Here is a 6,206-nt window from a genome sequence, read left to right as displayed (position 1 = left end):
CCATACTCAGCAGATGCAGCCAGTTGCTCTGTGCCCAAAATGTCTGGCCAGCTCCCTCCAGACCAGCTCCCAAGTCCTGTGGTCTCCGGAATGCAGCAACCCCTCCTGGGAAGGAACACACAGCCCATCCTGCAGTGTTCACATCCTGCCCAAGGAAGGCCCCCCAAATACTTCCCTCTCCAGATTCACATCACTGCTCCCCAGCCCCACCAAGAAGACTTGGCTGTGAAAACCCCTTCCCTGAAGGTTTTTCTTTCAGATGTTCCTACTAAAACTAACATGGAAGAGGCCAGCCTAGAAGCCTGGCTCCCACTGTCTGGAACAAGCACAGCCAACAGCAATAGCCTCAACCGCTTAGGAAAATCAGCTCTGTAATTCCGCAGGAGCCCCTGGATTCGAGGTGTTCTCATTTTTTAGCTTTTCTGACATGAGGAATGTGAAGCCCTCGTAAAAACCCTGCTTTTTCTGTCAGCAGCTCCAGCCAAGGTGGAGGTGCATGTCTGTGGTCTATCTCACTAAGACAGGTTCTGGTCTTGCCTGGCCCATTCAGAGTAGAAGTGTTTCTGAGTCCTGTTCACTTTCACAGGCAACAACAGCCTCAGAGATGGTCAGCCCTGTTACCACATCCAGCTAGAACTGTCTTCGTCTAGACACAGTAGGCAGCATGGATGAAACAGTAAGACAATAAATACAATAAATACCAATTGACTAGCTTTTATTTTTTTTTTAATGCGGAGAGGAATGCTTGTAATCTCTGTACTTCAGAGACAGGATGATAAATTCAAGATTATTCCTGGCTTTATAGTAATTGAGGCCAGCCTAGGTTTCATGAGACTCTAGGTCAAGAAACCAAAAACAAATAAATAAAAATAAAGGCTGAAGTGTTTCTAAAATGTGTGGTGATAGGTTTGCTTTCAAATGTCTGAATGGCAAAGTGAGGGTGTTGGGATGGCAGTCCATGAGATTCATTTCTGTGTGTGTATGTCAGTGCACATGCATGTGCACACATGTGTGTTTGTGCACACACATATGTTGAGGCTCTAGTTCACAGATCTGCAGAGCTGGAGGGTCAAAGCTATGATCCTCCATTTTTTTCTTGGTATCTTGGTGCACTGGAGCTTGGAATGACTAGATGATAAGGAGGTGAGGGGTGTGTTGACTAGTCTATGGTTATACGTGTCTAGACAGGAGGATCATTAATTCAGGGCTAACCTAGACTATGTGGCAAGACTCTGTCTCAGAAAACAAAACAAAAACATTGGCATGTATAGCTCTAAGTTGGCTTCCAAGCCCCGCACTGAATCAGTTTCCAGCACATGTCTCCATGAGTATTACTTGGAGTAAAGTTTAAGTGGCTGAAATTTCAAAGATAGCTCACAGTGGAATAGAAGGGGAAAGAGCTATTTTTCAACCAGGGTCGTGGGGTGTCTTAGGGTTTTATTGCTGTGAAGAGACACCATGACCAAGGCAACTCTTATAAAGGAAAGCATTTAGTTGGGGCTGGCTTACGGGTTCAGAGATTCAGTCCATTATCATCATGGTGGGAAACATGGCAGTGTGCAGGCAGATGTTGTGCTGGAGGAGGCCCTCTCTTGCACACTGGGCAGAGCCTGAGCAAGCACAGGACTTCAAATCCCCCCTACACAGTGACACACTTCCTCCAACAAGGCTGCACCTCCTAATAGTTTCCATGGGCCAAGCATAATCAAAACACCACATGGAGTATGGCTCAATAATAGAAAGTGTGCTAACTATGTGTTTGGCCATGGGTTCCATCCTCAACACCATCAATTAAAATAGACCATTGTGGGTATAGCCCAGTAGTGGAGCGCTTGACTGCATGCATGAGGTCCTTGGCTCAGTCTCCAGCAGTTGGGGGAAGAGTAAAAGTTCTAACTGGTGTTTATCAAGTGTGCTCCCTGGAGGATTCTGTGTCTCGGTCTAATAGCCCCTGGAGCCAATAGCAATAGCTAAGAAAGCCTGTGAGTAAGAGGCAGCTTTAACCACGTTGGAGGCATGGGCCTATAATCTATTTAGGAAGCTGAGGCAGGAAGATCACAAGCTCAAGTCCTTCCTGGACACCTTAAACAGAAATAGCTCAGTGGTACAGGCATGCTTAACATGTGGATGTAGCCTCCAGTACCAACACACACACACACACACACACACACACACACACACACACACACACGAGAGAGAGACAGAGACAGAGACAGAGACAGAGACAGAGACAGAGACAGAGACTGAGACTGAGACTGTGAGAGCCAAAAGTTCCTGGGTACATCAGCAAGATGACATCAGTATCCAGTAAGCAGCTGCCCGATTGCTCAGGTTCTACACATAATCACCCCTCCCCCAAAGAATACCCCCTCCCCCCTTTTACAAGGAAAGCTGTGGTCAGTCAGTCTCTGAGGAGGAAGGTTCCATTCTGAAGCATTGGTCTGCAGCCTGCCCTGGGATTTCAGAGCCGTTGCTCCGTTTCTCCTGTCTGATCACCTTTTTGCTTTATTGCCTTTACAATCTGAGGCATCACTATGCATGTTAGAGACTCTGCTCCAGCCTTTATATTTATTCAATTTTGGTTTCTTGACATAGGGTCTCATGAAGCCTAGGCTGGCCTCAAATTGCCATATAGCCTAGGATGACTTTTAATTTTTAAAAATTTATGTGTAAGGATGTTCTGCCTGTAAGTATGTGTACCATGTGTGTGCAGAACCCTTGGGGAAAAGAAGAAGGGGATAGATCGCCTAGAGGCGGCTTTGGCAGACATGTCAGTGCTGGGAACTGAACCCCTATCCTCAGGAAAGGCAGCTAGTGGTTTTTTTTTTTTTTTAAATTACGTATTTATTTTATGTGTATGAGTACACTGTGCCTATCTTCAGACACACCAGAAGAGGGTGTCAGATCCCATCACAGATGATTGTAAGCCACCATGTGGTTGCTGGGAATTGAACTCAGGTCCTCTGGAAGTGCAGTCAGTGCTCTTAACTGCGGAGCTATCTCTCCAGCCCTATATTATTATTATTTTTTTTTTTGATACAGGGTTTCTCTGTGTAACACTGACAGTCTTGGAACTCACTCTGTATAGAATATGGGCTTATTTTGTTGAATGGATTTATTTTCTTTTATGTGTGTGAGTGCTTTATTTGACTATATGAATGCTACATGGTTGACTGGTATCTGAGGAGGTCAGAAGAGGACATCAAACCACCTGGAATTGGTGTATTAGATGGTTGTCAACCACCTTGTGGGTGCCGGAAGGAAATTAAGGTCCTTTGCAGGAGTTACCCATGCTCTTAATCACTGAGCCATTGCCCAGGCCGCAGAACATGGTAAATATGCTACTATTTTTTTCTGTGTATACCACCACTACCTCTACCTGTTTTTAACTTTTATTTCTCTTTAATAAAGTTTGACTTCATTTCAGTTTCTTTTCCAAGTGTTTATGTCGTTAATCTTTATCAGTGTGAGAAAGTCAACTTTGTAGTTTCAGACGCAGGTGGATCTTTAATGACCACTTTGTTTCTAGCACCCTAGGATCTGGGGCCAAGCACAACCCAGTACTGAAAGGTTTTGCTGTTTTCAAATACTGCATCAAAATCTGCATCCATACTTTCCCCCAATGCCGAGGGTGAACCCAAGGCCTCTCCTGTGCTAGGTAAGTGCTCTACCATTAAACTGAACCTCATACATCCATTCTTGCCTCCCGATTTCAGACCTCCAGGCTACATCCGGAGCTAATCCTGATAGCTTCCCAAGTATGATCAAATCATCCCTTGCTTAAAACAGGGAGGTTGGAATGTTCTCAGATAAATCCTAACTTTTCTGGTTTTCTGACGATGAAACACTGGATAACTAACCTCTTTTTTTGAGACAGGTTCTCACTATGTAGCCTTGGCTGGCCCTGAATAAAGATCTGCCTACTTCTGTCTTCTGAGTGGCTGGGATTTAAAGGTATGCACCACCACTAAGTCTAAAACATTTGTTTCTTAATCTCCCAAACTCTCTTTGCAAAACCCTGGGGCTTTAATACGTGTCCCTGACAAGTTAGAGTAGTACTCTATCCCTGAGCTACACCTCGGTCCTTTTCGCCTGTTTGTATAAAGGTCCCTTTCGCCTGTTTGTATTTTGCTGTGTGCTGTTATGTAGTCCTCCTCAAGGCGCTTATTTTAAAATTCCTTTTTTTTTCTTTTTAGGATCTCAGCTCTTGATCTAACCCTGAGGGTAATTACCTGGACACCCACTTCCACTGGGTTAGGGTACTCTCCTTCCCTCTTCTACTTTCCTCTCCTACAAATGGCCGTGCATCATCACACTGATTTGTGACAGTAGTATTCTGTTGCCAGCGCTCGCGAAGCAATCCCTGAGGGGGCTAGTAGTATCCCGCTCCTACACCGTCTGTCAGGTATGAAGTCTAGTGATCAACGTCTCAGTCATTAATTTCAATGATAAATCCGTGAGGACGCAACTGAGCCCTCCAGCAGGGTGCGGGCTAGGTTTTGAAGCATGGAGGCAACGGCGAGCTTCGCCGCCGCCCATCCAGCACGAGGGGAGGGTGGGCTCTGGCCGGGGAAACCGCAGCGGCCGCCTGGGGCGGGGGCGGGGCCGCCCGCACACGTCACTTCCGGTGTACACAGCCGGGCCGGGCGGTGCGCCGGGAGCCGGGACGCGTCGCAGGTGAGGTACGGTCGCCGGCGGGCGCGGGTCGGCGGGGACTGGCTGGGGGTGGCGGGCGGCGGGTCCCAAGAGTGACTGGCATCGAGGCGAGCTCGCAGGGCGCCGCTTTCCTCGGCGCCGTCCCTCGCCCGCCTGCTGTGGAGGACGCTGGGCTCGGCGGGCGCTGGCCGGGCGGACGGAAGCCCAGAGGGGCCTCTCGGCGCGCGCCCAGGACTGAGACCCTGAGGGGCGCGTCGGCGCTGAAGGACGCGGCTGCCTTGGGCCGCCGCGGGGGATCCGCTCCCGGAAGCTCGCGGCGCTGTGCGCCAAGGGCTGGCGGCCTGTGGGCGATCTGGGTCCCCGGGCACAGGCGGGCGCCGCTGCCCTCAGGCCGCCCCGCGGTTGCCCGGCCCGCCGCGCGCCCCTTCTCGGCTCTCGCTGAGCCAGTGGGCGCGGCGGGGGTCAGGGGAGGGCCGAGGCTGGGCTAGGGCTGAGGAAGGACCCACACCCGTAGGGCGAGCGCAGGGGTCAGGGGTGTGTCTTCCTGCTCCGCGTGGAGCCGGGGAAAAAGAGCATGCCTGTTTGGCATGATAAGAATTTTGTTTATACTTTAACCAAAATTGCCTGGGAAACGCTCAGCCTGGGGAACCCCCAATTTGAAAATAGATTGTCCGTGCCCTTCCCCAACCATTGCCATTATGAAAGCGATTCATTCTTCTGTCCTTGTAAAAAAACACTCGCGACTGTATACAAAGTGTCAGGAGGGAAAATGACCACGGCCCCACAAGCTACGACTCGGTGACCAACCACTGCTAACATTTTGGTGACATCAGTAAGTGCAGATATATGTAATACTGTCACTCTTCGAGGTTTTGTAGTAGAGCATCGGGTATCATAATTTATCCAAACCCTGATGAATATTTGAATGTCTGTCACTGTCACAAGATAAAACACTTGTGGCAAAAAGGATTTTATTTGATTATTGTCTTAGGCTAAATTTACAAGTGGGGGTCAAAGGTAACATTCTGTTTTTCTCCTGTGGATATGCTTGGAAATCCCAACTCAGTGTTGTAGAAAATTCCATCTGTGTTTGCGTCTCATAATTGCTTTAACATTTTAAATCTTTTTTGTTTTTATTTGTTTATTTACTCATATTTATTTTGAAACAGACTCTCACTGTGTAGACCATGTGGCCTTCAGCTCACAGAGATCTCTCTGCTTCAGTTTCTCAAGTGCTGGAATTAAAGACATAGGCCAAGAGGCTTTGCCTTTGTATTTGTTTTCATTTTTTAAGACATATTTCCCAAGTGCCAGATAGTCATCCAGGTAACCATAGTTGTCTTATTGTTATCCTATTTTAGGCTTAAAGTTCTAAGAATGTATTTGTAAAGGATACTTACAAGTTTCATTTGATGTGTTTGGATGTTTTTGTGTGCCTTGAAAATAGTAAGTTTTTCCTTTTTGTAATCTTTAAAAATCGTTTCCTTTACAAGTTCAGAGAATACTTTCTTTATATTTGATATTTATGTGTGATACATATACATATAAAA

At 47.4% G+C, this 6,206-nt stretch overlaps 1 protein-coding gene across 6 annotated transcripts in view; it reads left to right on the top strand.

The window, feature by feature from the left end:
• The first annotated feature begins 4,589 nt into the window (after positions 1 to 4,589).
• Garre1 (granule associated Rac and RHOG effector 1) overlaps positions 4,590 to 6,206 on the top strand; it is a 79,561-nt gene continuing 77,944 nt past the window's right edge. For 2 of the 6 annotated variants that reach the window (XM_076932101.1, XM_076932099.1), the window contains exons 1-2: positions 5,162 to 5,488; positions 5,826 to 5,982. The gene's annotated coding sequence lies outside the window, so the exon portion shown is untranslated. Of the gene's footprint in view, positions 4,683 to 5,161; positions 5,489 to 5,825; positions 5,983 to 6,206 lie in introns of those variants that run through there. The other 4 variants (XM_076932102.1, XM_076932100.1, XM_076932096.1 and 1 more) reach the window with 3 other exon arrangements.

The sequence above is a fragment of the Arvicanthis niloticus genome, chromosome 1 (genome assembly GCF_011762505.2).
Source record: "Arvicanthis niloticus isolate mArvNil1 chromosome 1, mArvNil1.pat.X, whole genome shotgun sequence".
In the NCBI taxonomy this organism is placed as follows: Eukaryota; Metazoa; Chordata; class Mammalia; order Rodentia; family Muridae; genus Arvicanthis; species Arvicanthis niloticus.
Note: the sequence above shows the minus strand (reverse complement) of the source record. Positions and strands in the feature narration are given on the sequence as shown.